The sequence below is a fragment of the Bos grunniens genome, chromosome 14, assembly GCF_055505025.1.
Source record: "Bos grunniens cultivar Pamir isolate PY7600 chromosome 14, Bosgru_T2T1.0, whole genome shotgun sequence".
NCBI lineage: Eukaryota > Metazoa > Chordata > Mammalia > Artiodactyla > Bovidae > Bos > Bos grunniens.
The window spans coordinates 67,587,807-67,601,661 of NC_141178.1; the positions used below are offsets into that span (position 1 = coordinate 67,587,807).

General features: G+C 47.7%; 2 long non-coding RNA genes across 3 annotated transcripts; one reads left to right on the forward strand and one right to left on the reverse strand.

Annotated features, from left to right (window-relative positions):
- On the forward strand, positions 1-13,258 carry LOC147359606 (uncharacterized). Of its 2 annotated transcripts, XR_015140260.1 has the most exons (4): positions 1-72; positions 3,166-3,785; positions 8,674-8,747; positions 12,618-13,258. It is a non-coding gene; the product is annotated as an uncharacterized LOC147359606 (long non-coding RNA). The 2 variants fall into 2 exon arrangements; XR_015140259.1 differs by lacking the exon at positions 12,618-13,258 and having other exon boundaries at positions 8,674-9,425.
- On the reverse strand, positions 8,561-11,584 carry LOC147359607 (uncharacterized). Its single transcript, XR_015140261.1, has 2 exons — positions 11,106-11,584; positions 8,561-9,463 (listed from the first exon to the last, which is right to left on the reverse strand). It is a non-coding gene; the product is annotated as an uncharacterized LOC147359607 (long non-coding RNA).
- Positions 13,259-13,855: the final 597 nt, after the last annotated feature.

The window sequence follows — 13,855 nt, forward strand, 5'->3', positions numbered from 1 at the left end:
CTAAGTGGGACCAGACCTAAGGAGTCAGCTAGACCAGTGTTGTCCAAAGGAAGTGACAGACAAGCCACAGATGTGAGTGTGCATGCAATTTTATTTTATCTTGGGGAGTTTCCTTTTTTTAATTGAAGTATAGTTGACTTACAATGTGATGTTATTTTCAGGTGTACAGTTATATATATACATATGAGAGTGAATCGGTTATATACATACATATATATAGACATACGGAGAAGGCAATGGCACCCCACTCCAGTACTCTTGCCTGGAAAATACCATGGATGGAGGAGCCTGGTGGGCTGCAGTCCATGGGGTTGAGAAGAGTCGGACACGACTGAGCGACTTCACTTTCACTTCTCACTTTCATGCATTGGAGAAGGAAATGGCAACCCACTCCAGTGTTCTTGCTTGGAGAATCCCAGGGACCGGGGAGCCTGGTGGGCTGCCGTCTATGGGGTCACACAGAGTCAGACACGACTGAAGCGACTTAGCAACAAGCAATATAGACATAGATATAGATATGGATATAGATATTCCTTTTCAGATTCTTTTCCACTACAGTTTATTACAAGATAGTGAATATAGTTCCCTGTGCTAAATGGTAGGTCCTTGTTGGTCATCTATTTTATATATAGTAGTGTGTATCTGTTGGAGAAGGAAATGGCAACCCACTCCAGTGTTCTTGCCTAGAGAATCCTGTGGACAGAGGAGCCTGGTGGGTTGCTGTCCATAGGGTCGCACAGAGTTGGACACGACTGAATTCGTGCATGCATTGGAGAAGGAAATGGTAAGCCACTCCAGTGTTCTTGCCTGGAGGATCCCAGGGACGGGGGAGCCTGGTGGGCTGCCTTCTGTGGAGTCGCACAGAGTCGGACACCACTGAAGTGACTTAGCAGCAGCAGCAGCAGTATGTGTCTGTTAGTCACTCAGTCGTGTCTGACTCTTTGTGATCCCATGGACTGTAGCCCACCGGGCTCCTCTGTCCATGGAATTTTCCAGGCAAGAATTTCTGGAGTGGGTTAGCCATTCCTTCTCCAGGGTACCTTCCTGACCCAGGGATTGAACCCAGGTCTCTTGCATTACAGGTAGACTCTTTACCATCTGAGCCACCAGGGAAGCCTGTTAATCCCAAACTCCTAATTTATCCCTCCCTCACCCCTTCCTTTCCCCTTTGGTAACCATAAGTTTGCTTTCTATGCCTGTTTCTATGAGTCTGTTTCTGTTTGGTTAATAAGTTCATTTATATCATTTTTTAGACTCTGGTATGTGTGTAATTTTAAATTTAATAGGCAACATACTGTTAAAAGTACAAAGAAACCAGGGAGATTACTTTTTATTATTTGTATTTTATTTTAAAATGTTATTTATTTATTTTTTGGCCGCACTGCATGGCACATGGGGATTTTAGTTTCCTGACGAGGGATGGAACTCGTGGCCCCTGCAGTGGGAGCATGGAGTGTTGACCACTGGATTGTTAGGGAAGTCCTTGTATTTTGTTTTATTTTTCAGTTGTGTAGATCTACATTTATTCAAATGGAAAGACGTCTACAAAACAGTGGACTTTGTTATGCTTGACAAAGATCTTACACGTTTTGGTGGATATTCTAGGAAGTAGTATTGGGCCAACCCACAGACCATCCACTGTCCCTCCCCTGGCTTCACTCTGAGCCATGGACCCAGCCTTGGGGATCCAGCCAGGCGTGCCGCCCTTGATGTCTGTGTTTTCTGTGCTTACAGAAGGTGCACTGACTTATTCAAGTTCTCCCACTCCTGGCAAGTGGCAGCCCCTGCACTGAAACCTCAGCTCAATTCAATCGCTCAGTCGTATCTGACTCTGCAAACCCATGGACTGCAGCACGCCAGGTTTCCCTGTCCATCACCAACTTTCGGAGCTTGCGCAAACTCATGTTCATTGAGTCGGTGATGCCATCCAACCATCTCATCCTCTGGCGTCCCCTTCTCCTCCCGCCTTCAATCTTGCCCAGCATCAGGGTCTTTTCCAATGAGTCAGTTCTTCTCACCGGAACCTAGGCCGCCTCATTTAATCCCGGTGGCCACTCACAAATGTTCCCGCCTTGTGGGGGCAGGAACAGAAACAGGCTGGCAGGGTGTCGGGAACACCTGTAAATCTGGAATTATTCCTTCCTTTCCCAGTATATCCATCCCCACAGGCCCTCGCTTGCCCCAGAGATCTGTGGTCTCCATCACACCTGCTTCTCAACCCTGCCCGGCAACCTCCTCGGTTTCCCAAGTCCGCTCTCTTCTGCCCACAGAAGCGATTTCAAATCTCTCTCCTGCCTGTCAGGCTTCTGAATCATCTCTGCCCCATTCTCCCACTCTTGCACCATGTCCCCATGCCTGGCACATGGAGGGCGGTTGGTAATACAATTTGCAGGGCATCCTTGAGAGCTGGGCAGAGGTCCCCGACTCTCTTCTTCTCCCTGCCCCTGATGAGGTGGCGCTCAGACCTCCGGCTCCGGAAAGGGACACCTCATGCTCCCAAGAATGCCCCCTCCTCTCTCTGTGCCCCCTGCCCAGGAACTGCCTCCTCTCTGTTCCACAGTCACTCACACTCACTCACATGCGAGCGGGGAGAGCAACAATGGACCACAATTAACCTAGAGTTTCCTGAGAGGAGATGGCTGAGGGCCATGAGTCATCCTCAGGGCAATTCCAGAGAATGCTCAGCCTCCCCTGCTGCCTCGCAGGGGATGAAGGTGGGGAGCGTGTTCAGATCCCACATCCTGCCTCTCCCTGGGAAGAGAGGCAACAGGGTATGGGGACTGTAAGAGGTAAAAGCTCGGGCTTTGCAGCCAGATGGATACTGACACTCCAGGCCAAATTCTGGGCTTCCCTCACAGCTCAGTTGGTACAGAATCTGCCTGCAATGCAGGAGACCCCGGTTCGATTCCTGGGTCAGGAAGATTCCCTGGAGCAGGGATAAGCTACCCACTCCAGTATTCTTGAGCTTCCCTTGTGGCTCAGCTGGTAAAAAAAACCACCTGCAATGCGGGAGACCTGGGTTCGATCCCTGGGTTGGGAAGATCTCCTGGAGAAGGGAAAAGCTACCCACTCCAGTACTCTGGCCTGGAGAATTCCGTGGACTGTATAGTCTATGGGATCACAAAGAGTAGGACACGACTGAGTGACTTTTACTTTCACTTTCAGGGAAAGTTCTAACTCTGTTACCGAACAGCTGTGTGAGCTGGGCCGCTTAGCTTCACTACTCTGCGGCTGCTCAGGAAGGAGGGACCACTGAGTCCAGCTCACGGGGCTCAGCGAGGTCTACATGTCTTCATGCCCACAAAGGACGTGCCGCATCCAGGGCACTCAGAACGGGAAGGCCGTGCAGACACTGGCAAGGATGATGACGACGCAAACAACGATGATGGTGGTGCTTGGGGCCATGCCCTGTGGACGTGGGAGGCCACCAGATGCCCGAGGGACGGCTGGGCATGCTCTCTCCTCACATTTGGTTTCTGCACAGGCTCAGGGTCACCACGGAAACAGTGGCTGCTCTGGGGGAGGTGACTTGGGCACCCTGAGTACCTTCCTTGGAAGGGACAGAACCCGCCCAGGGGATGTGAAACACCGGGCAAGTGGACTCCACGGGCTGGTCAGAAGGCAAGGAGGAAGGAGGCTCTTCTCGAGGGAAATCCCTGCTGTAGCCCCAAAAGAGAAAGTGCAGGGGTGCCTCCTCCGCCATCTACTCAGGGCGTCCACAGACTCCCCCAGTTCCCACTGAAGCACCTGCTGACCCTGGTGATGTTGCTTATTCCCTCCCTGAGGTAATGATAGTTGACTCTCAACTCAGAGGGTGTATTTTGCATGAAGACAGGAGATGCCTTATTCTACCTCAGGGTTCCCTGTCCCTGACTGTAGGCTTAGGGCATGGAGAGGGAAAGAGAAATTGGCAAGAAGGTGTGCATTTGAGCAGCTCTATAAAAAATGTTTATTGTGTCCAGTTGGTCATTTAGACAGCTCTGCCACAAGCCCATTTTACAGAAGAGGATATTGAGGCTTAGAAGTAAGGATTTGCACCAGTGACAGAATTTGGGCTGACTTCTGATTTTCCCTACGTTAGTGTTGATGGAGAAATTGAACTCCAGCTTCAATCTTCAATGAAATGACAGAAAAAAACAAAGAAAATTCAAAAACCAAAACCCAGAAACCCTCATAGTCATTGGAGCTGTCCCTTTGAAATCCTGGTAATTTGTTTTTTCTTAAATAATTTAGGTTTTTATTTTTTTAATTTTCTTTAAAAAATTTAAAATTTTGTTTATTTTTTCTTCCTGTTTTATTGAGACATCATTGACATACAGCACTGTATAAGTCTGAGGCCTATAACATAACGATTCTACTGACATACATCAAGGAATAATTACTACAATGGGTTTAGTGAACACCTATCATCTCATATACATTTAACATCAAATAGAGAGAAAAGATTTTTTTCCTTGTGATGAGAACTCTTAGGATTCACTCCCTCAACAGTTTTCAATTATAATGTACAGCAGTGTTACATTTATCAGGTTGTACATTATATTCCTAGTTCTTATTTATCTTAGAGCTGCAAGTTTATACCTTTTGACCACCTTCATCCAATTCCCCCTCCCCCACATTCCGCCTCCAGTACTGACAAGTCTGGTATTTTTTTCTTTCTGTAACGAGTTTGTTTGTTTTTGAAGTACAACTGACCAACGACACTATGTTAGCTCCTGGAACACAAGCAGGCTGCTGCTACTGCTGCTGCTAAGTTGCTTCAGTCGTGTCCGACTCTGTGCGACCCCATAGACGGCAGCCCACCAGGCTCCCCCGTCCCTGGGATTCTCCAGGCAAGAACACTGGAGTGGCTTGCCATTTCCTTCTCCAAAGCATGAAAGCGAAAAGTGAAAGTGAAGTCGCTCAGTCGTGTCCGACTCTTAGCGACCCCATGGAGTGCAGCCCACCAGGCTCCTCTGTCCATGGGATTTTCCAGGCAAGAGTACTGGAGTGGGGTACCACTGCGTTCTCCGGGTACACAGCATAGTGATTCAATATTTCTACACATTTCAAAATTACCACCATGGTTAAGTCTAGTTGTCATCTGCCACCATACAAAATCTTACATTGTTATTGAACATAATCCCCCACTGTACATTTCATATCTGTGACTCATTTATTTTGTGACTGAAATGTACCTTCTAACCTCCCTCACCTATTTCTCACTCCCCCATCCAACACTCCTCTGGCAACCACCTGTTTGTTCTCAGTATCTATGACTGTTTCTGTTTAATTACGTTTGTTCATATGTTTTGTTTCTCAGATTTCATGTGTAAGTGAAATCAGACAGTATTTATCTTTACTTGACTTATTTCACTCAACATAATATCCTCCAGGTCAAACTATGTTGTCATTAATGGTAAGATGTTACTCTTTTTTATGGTTGATATTCCATTGCATGTACATACGACATCCTCTTTATCCAGTTATCTATTGACAGATCTATCTAGGTTGCTCCCATATCTTGGCTATTGCAAAGAATGCTGCAATGAAGATAGGGGTGCATATATCTTTAGGAATTAGTGTTTTCATTTTCTTCAGATAAATACCCAAAGGTGGAATTGCTGGATTGTATAGCAGTTTTATTTTTAAATTTTTGAGGAACCTCCATACTGTTTTTCATTGCAGCTACACCAACTTACATTCCCACATTACATTACTGCTGCTGCTGCTAAGTCGCTTCAGTCCTGTACGACTCTGCGACCCCATAGACGGCAGCCCAGCAGGCTCCCCCATCCCTGGGCTTCTCCAGGCAAGAACACTGGAGTGGGCTGCCGTGCCCTTCTCGGTCACATTACCAGGGCTCCCTTTTCCTCACATGAGCCCCAGCACTTGTTATTTGTTGTTCTTTTGATAGTTGTCATTCTGACAGGTGTGGGGTGGTATCTCATTGTGGTTTTGATTTGCATTTCCCTGATCATTAGTGATGCTGAGCATCTTTTCGTGTTCCTGTTTGCCATCTGTGTGTCTTTCCACTTTTTAAAAAAAACCTTTTCAGATTTTATTTTGCCTTGTTATTTAAATTTATTGTTTATTTTAATCCTTTATCTATTCTTTAAGGAAATACATTATTAGAGTTTCAGCTATATACCCCTTCCCTCTTCCCCTATGTTTATCTTCTTTTACTAGACAGTATTTCAGTTCAGTTCAGTTGCTCAGTCATGTCTGGCTCTTTGCGATCCCAGCACACCAGGCCTCTCTGTCCATCACCAACTCCGGAAGTTTACTCAAACTCATGAAAATAACTTAAAACTATAGGCCTTGCCGTGTAGGGCCACCCAAGACGGACAGGTCATGGTGGAGAGTTCTGACAAGACGTGGTCCTCTGGAGAAGGGAATGGCAAACCACTTCAGTATTCTTGCCTTGAGAACCCCATGAACAGTATGAAAAGACAGTATTTATCTATAAGCAATTTATACCATTGTTTTATGTTTTGTAATTCACATCAATGAGTTGAGCACACATTACTTTGCATTTTCCTTTTTTTTTTTACTTAAGATGTGTTGGTGAATTATTTGGGTTGATGTGTGAGGACTTAGTTCATTTATTTTAGTTGCTATAAACATGCTCATCATATAACTAGAGTTTATCCATTCCTGATGGAGGCATTCTTGCTTCTACTAACTCCCTATGAAAATAGGGCTTTAGTGAAAAATCTTTGTACACACCTTCTCTTGTTTGTTGGGAAGAGTTTCTCCAGGGTCTTGCAGCCTCCTTGAGGACAGAAATTTTAGCCCTTCCCTCCCCCAACCTTGTCCAGAAGTGGGCACATAGCTGATTTTGATATCTGGATGTTTATTTGTTGAACGAATAAATTCAAGAAGTTCAGAGCCACCCAGACAACACATCAAGGGAAAACTTTGCTAACTGCCTCTTTAAATCCCTTTTCCTTTCCTTGCTAATGGAACACACCCGCCAATTAGAGGATTGCCATTCTTGATGTTGTTCAGTCACTAAGCCATGTTCAACTCTTTGAGAGCCCATGGACTGCAGCATGCAGTCTTTCCTGTCCTTCACGGTCTCCCAGAGCTTGCTCAAACTTATGTTCACTGAATCAGTGATGCCATTCAACCATCTCATCCTCTGTCAGCCCCTTCTCCTCCTGCCCTCAATCTTTCCCAGCATCAGGATCTTTTCCAGTGAGTTGGCTCTTTGTATCAGGTGGCCAAAGTACTGGAGCTTCAGCTTCAGTATCAGTCCTTCTAATGAATATTCAGGACTGATTTCCTTTAGGATTGACCGGTTGGATCTCCTTGCAGTCCAAGGGACTCTCAAGAGTCTTCTCCAGCACCACAGTGCAAAAGCATCAATTCTTCGGCACTCAGCTTTCTTTATGGTCCAACTCTCACACCCATACATGGTTTTTCCAGTATGGAAAAACCATGGCTTTGACTATACAGAATTTTGTTGGCAAAGGGATGACTCTGCTCTTTAATGCACCGTCTAGGTGTGTCATAGGTCTTCTTCCAAGGAACAAGTGTCTTTTAATTTAATGGCTGCAGTCACCATCTGCAGTGATTTTGGAGCCCCCCAAAATAGTGTCACTGTTTTCACTTTTTCCCCATGCCAGTATGAAAATGCAAAAAGTATGACTATGACACTGGATCACCAGTAGCCTAAGCCAATCATGAGAATCCTGTTCCTGCTTTCCCAGCTCCCCCAGTGGCTGGGAGTGGCCATGTGACTGGGTTCTAGCCAATGAGATTGAAAGGATGTCTGGTTGGGAATCCATGGGAAGGCTTTGCTTTCCTGATAAAAGGAGGCTCTGAAACTGTTGGCTGTTTCCCAGAACTTTGAAGCAAATTCTTGTACTCTTGCTATCCTGAAACCACCATGCAAGGAAGCCTCAGCTAGCCTCTTAGAGCAGGCAGGGGCTGGCAAGCTATTCTTACAAAGGGCCAGATAGTAAATATTTTAGACTTTGTGGGCCATTCAGTCTCTGTCACAATTCCTGTGCTGCTGCAGCATGAAAGCAGACATAGATAATAGGGAAGGACATGTATGTTCCAATACAAGTTATTTACAAAATCAGGCAATGAGGCCATAGTTGGCTAACCTCTACCTTAGAGAATGAGAGAGCAATGGAGGGAGATAGTTTCTTATTGCTGCTGTAATAAGTGACATAGCACATTTATTCTCTTATAGTTCTTGATGTCTGAAGTCCAAAACTGGTCTTATTGGGGTAAAACCAAGGTGTTGGCAGAGTTTGATCTTTCTGGAAGTTTCAGGGAAGGAGTCCACTTCTTGCCTTTTCCAGCTGGCAGAGGCTACCTACATTCCTTGGGTAGTGGTCCCCTTCTAGCAATGGCATCACTCTGACCTCTGCTTCTGTCATCACATCTTAAAAGCCAGCAGCAAATACCAGATACGCGATACACAACTTAGGCTCTCTTGGACAATATAGCGCCTACTGAGTCACCAACTGCTGTCGCTGAGTGAACCCATCAGACCAGAAGAAGAACTGCCAGCTGACCCCTGCCCAGACTCTGATGCCAAGAAACATGAACCAATAAATAATTGTTGTTTTGAGCCACTAAGTTTTACGACAGTATTTTAAGCAACAATAAATGACTGATGAAGAACTATTCAACACCAGTAGTGCCACTGATTTGTGCTCTTCCCTCCTTTTTCAGCCTGGAGGGCAGATGTGACATCTGGAGCCGCAGCAACCATCTTGCAACTTGACGAAAAGACCAGCAGAATCACGGTGTGTCTGGCTTTGACATCACTGAGCTGCCAAAATAACAACAGTCTTTATTCAGTTTTGAATTTCTTTTTATGTGAGAAAAGAACTCCTCCTATTTATGTAATACTATAATTCTAGCTACGTGCAAACGAAAGAGCGTCTAACTAATACATGGCAAGGTGCCAGGCCTCTGAGGCAGCTGGGAAAGGGTCAGAGATAATTAAGAATTAAGACAGAAATCATGTTTCATGGGGGAAATTTGAAACCTGGGTCCCAGCTGTGTTCTATTTCCTTTTCTGCCATCAGCATAAACATCCAGAGAACCTCCTTCCAATAGAGAGAACTTGGAAATGACCAAATGAAAAAAGTCTGAAAGACACCTGGGTTCAGCCTCACTGATAAGATTGGGAACTCTTATGCCTTGGCCCTGTATTCTGTGAAGAGAAGTGACTCAGGGCAGTTGTGAAACTCTGAGGCCTGCATGTATTTACATTTGGGCCCTTTCACTGCTCTGGGCAGTAAGATTTCTGGCCTGAGGTTGTTCTCTCAAAGGAATTGTTGCTGGGACTGGGGAGTGGCTGGAAAGAGGCTGCACTTGATTCACAGCAAGGAGTCGATGAAACACAGAGGTGAAGGCCAGGTGGTTGTTCAGCAGGAAACATCTCAAAGCAGGCCCAGGGCCGGCCCAGGTCCCGTTCTTCTGTTTCTTCTTCCTTTCTAGAAGGCCCCAGTTCCATCTGTGAAGAATGCACTTCTTTTCAAACACCTCCCCACACACATACCACACACACATACACCAGGAATGGGTTATCTCCTTCCATCCCAAAAGCTCTTTTCTTCTCCATCTTGTAGATAACAATAATGGCTCATTATTTTTGACTACTTACCATAACCTGGGCCTGTGCTAAAAGCCTCACTAGTATTAGCTAAGCAAATCCTCAAGCCTATAGGTGGGTTTAAAAATGTTCATTTGACAGACAAGGAAACGAACACAGAGAGGTTAAGTGACTTGTCCAAAGTCACACAGGTTACACTCAGTTGTGTCCAACTCTTTGCAACCCCATGGACTGCAGCCTACCAGGCTCCTCTGTCTATGGGATTTTCCAGGCAAGAGTACTGGAGTTGGTTGCTATTTCCTTCTCCAGGAGCTTCCCGACCCAGGGATTGAACCTGGGTCTCCCGCATTGTAGGCAGATGCTTTACCATCTGAGCCACCAGGGAAGTCATAAGTAGCGCAACCAGGATTAAAATCCAGGCACTCTGACTCCACAGCTCAAACCCTTAACCACAACCCTCTCTCACCCACAGAGGAGGAAACTTAAGGTTCAGAGAGGTTAAGTAATCTGCCTGATTTGCAGAGCCAAGATTTGCACTTGGGTCAGTCTGGCTACAGCTTCCCGTACTTGCTCTCACCCTGACACCTCTGTTTGCCTCTGAACTCTCCTGACAGCATTACCCATCGTCCCCAACTATGGAGAAATGAGCGCTAGAGCTAGAGTCTGGAGGTCAGGTCTGAGTCTTACTTCTGTCCTGTCCACATCTGCTGACCTTGAGTGAACCCATATTGTTGGCAGTAAATTGAGACTTGGGTTTGCCGCTCCCACCTGAGCGAACTTTGTTGATCAAACGTGATTAGGAGTGCTGGAAGAATTGGATCCACTGTGCGGTTATTGGTGGTGTTCTGGTTGGTGTTTCTAACACCCCAGCCTCAGGGTTACTGTATTCCTGGACTGGCATTTGACCTGCAGTGCCTTGTTCTGGCAGCCGGGTGAGTTTGGGGTTTCCTGCTGCTGTGCAAAATTACCACCCTTCATAAAATGCTCAGGGATGGCAAAGGTTTTGCAATCAGTTATTGCATCAGGAAAACTCTGAATAGCGCCATTCTACCCTCTTCCCCGCCCAGGTGCTGGCTCAGCCAGCTGGAGGTCAGACACCAGGGGGAAGGATACGTATTTCCTTTCCCCCTACCCAGAGAGTGCCTGCCAGACCTTGGATCCAGCCCAAATACCCCCAGGAAAATGCTGGTCCTCTGGGAGGGATATCATGAGAACCAAAGCTGGCCTGGGGAGCAGGGAACACAGATGGACTGGGCGGCAGCCCCCGCCCCACCCTACTCCAAATAGTCCAAAGTCCTGCCCAGCCACTAACCAGCTGTGACACAGGGCAAGCCGCACACCCTCTCTGGGCCTTGGGTTCCTTATCTGCAGAATGGGAGCCATAATTCACCTCGATCGCACGGTGAAGTCAGTGCGTATATGCACTCTTGAAATGAAGTTCTCGGTAAGCTCTAGCCATCGTTGTTGTCAGTATTACTCTATGACTCGGCCTGGCCTGCTTGACCCCAGAAGCACCATGGAAAACCCACCGCTTTTCACTCACCTCGGCTCTGCCGCCATGACCTTGAGATCATTCCTCTGACCTCTGTGAACCTCATTTTGGGGACAGGACTACGCCTACCAAGTCTGTGGGGGTGGTGCTATGAACTCGATGAGAAAATGGGTCTGGAGGGCCCGGCGCAGTGCCTGGTGCAGAGGAAGTGCCCATCAATGGTGGCCTTTATCACGAGTCTGGTTTGCATGGGACCCTGAGGGAAGCGGGGCTGGGGAACAGAGGAAGCAATTGTACAGAGGTGAGTGGGGGAAGGGGCCTCCCCGGGGGCGGGCAGTGACAGTCCTGGGCGCTCGAGCCTGGCTGAGCCCTACTTCCACTTGATTCTCTACGGTTGCATTCATCCTCGCAGCCTGGGGACATCGAGGGAGGGAGCCCTTGCAGGACACGGCACCAGGAACCCTCAGGATTTTCTCATGCCCTCCTCATGCTCGCAGGTTCCCACAGGGGCTCATAAAACGTTTTTAACCCTCTCCTGCCCCAGGAGATGTTTTCCAATCATCAAGGATTGACACTCGGATGATACCAGCACTACTTATTGTTCTCCCTGAAGGTGACAGGGAGGTCTCCCTGGGTACCGCTGGACTGGGGTTGCCACCGTGTGCCATCTCTTCCCAATTCTGTGCTCAGTGGCCTCTTGTGGGTCCTTTAGAATGGACCACAGTGGGTGTTTACACCACGGAAATTGGCAAATACAGCAACACTAAACAGGTTGTTAGACATTCACCAGCATCCCTGTGTCCCCCAACAACTGGGACGTGAGGCTGTTGTAGAGTAAAAGTAGGACTGGTCTTCAGTGGAGGGAACCAGGTGGCAGAGCATAGCGACGTGGGGGAGGAGCTAGGAGACACCCTCCCCACCCCAGCCTGCCAAACTCCTAGCAAAATTGCCTGGAGCAGCTGTTAGAAAGAGAACTGGAGAGTGATGATAAGGGGGAAGCAGAAGTCTAACAAGACGGTTGTACTGATGTCGGAGAAAATCAGCAGGGGGCTGGTGTGCACAGAAAGGGAGCTGGTCTGAGAAGAGGGGTCAAGCCGCAGCCGTGGGGGTGGAGGTCAACCTTGGCATCTGTCACAGGCGTTGTCCCGCGAGCGCCCAGCATCCTCCCATCAGCTTTCTTCTCCAGAACCCAGACCTCCCTCTCCCACAAGCTGCGTCTCACACCGACTGCGCCCCAGGAGTGGACCAGATTGATCCATTCCGATTGCCAGCTGTACCAGCTAGCTAGGGCTACTTGACAAAACACCACAGACTGGGTAGTTTAAATGACAGAATCTTATTTTCTCACTGTTCTGGAGTTCAGAGTCCAAGTTCAAGGTGTTGGCAAGTTTGGTTTGTTTTGAGACCTTTCTCCTTGTCCTGTGGATGGCCACTGTGTCTGCATATGGTCATCCCTTGGAATGTGTGTTATCTGTGTCCTAATCTTTTCTTAAAAGGACATCAGGCATATTGGATTAGGGCCCACCCACAGAACCTCATTTTCACTTAATTACCTCTTTTAAGGACTTTGCTAGTGGTCCAGTGGTTAAGAATTCACCTTCCAATGCAGAGGAGAGAAGGTCAATCCCTGGTCTGGAAAGATTCCACGTGCTGAGGAGCAACTAAGCCTGTGAGCCGCAACTACTGAAGCCCGCACACTAGAGCCTGCGCTCTGCACCGTGAGATGTCACTGTGGTGAAAAGCCATTGCGCCACAGCTAGAGAGTAGCCCCAACTCACTGCATCTGGAAAGAGTCCCTCATGCAGCAGTGAAGACTCAGTGTGGCCAATAAATAAATAAACGTAAAATATTGCCTTTTTTAAGGCCCCATCTCCAAATATGGGTACAGTCTTAGGTACTGGGGATTGAGGACTTCAACATGTAAATGGGGGGCGGGGAGGCTGCAGTTCAGCCTCTAACAGCAGTCATTGTTCCGAAACGGGCATGTGGCCCAATTCAAGTCAATGGTATATGGATGGATACTCGATGGAGGTAGAGTGGAGTCTCGGGAAACTCTCTTCTCACCTAAGGCAGAACACAGGGAGAGATGCTCTCTTCTTCCTTTAAAAACTGTCATGTTAGAATGTGATACCCAGGCCTGGGGGTGCCCAGGGTGGGTACTGGGAACTCTACAGGGTTGAGGTGGTATATCAGCCAGCCCTGAAGTCAGCCCAAAGCTGTCCTGTGGGTTGAAGCTGGTTTAAGTTAAGGTTTTGGTTACACCTGGAAACCACCCTAACTGCCATTTGAAGCAGAGATAGTTAGGGTTCCACCTACACCTCCTCTCTCCACCTCCCTGCGCTCACGGTGGGACACATTTCATTTCCCGGCTTCCCCTGGAGTTGGGTGGGACCATGTGACCAAGTTCTACCAAAAGGCATGGGAATGAACATGAGCGCAGGACACCCGCCATCTCCAGGCTAAAGGGGTTTGGCTACTTCACTGGCTCCTCCCCTGCCAGCCAGAGGGGACCTGGTGTGGCTGGGACCTGGCCTTGATCACGTGGATGACGTGCTAGAGCCCCAGCATGGAGGGAACCTGGGCCCCTAAAATCTGTCAATCCAGAATGGTCACAGGGGAGACACACAGGTTATGTGTTCTTCATGCTGCTGCTTTCGGGCGATCTTTGGTAGAGCAGTAGAGCTTTGCTTTAATAATAATACCTCGTCTTTATTCTAAGGGTGGAGAGAGTTTTACCAGAGCAAAGTTGATGGCGAATGTTTCCTGCAGAAGACTTTTCTTTTAGGGTCAGAGATGGCTTC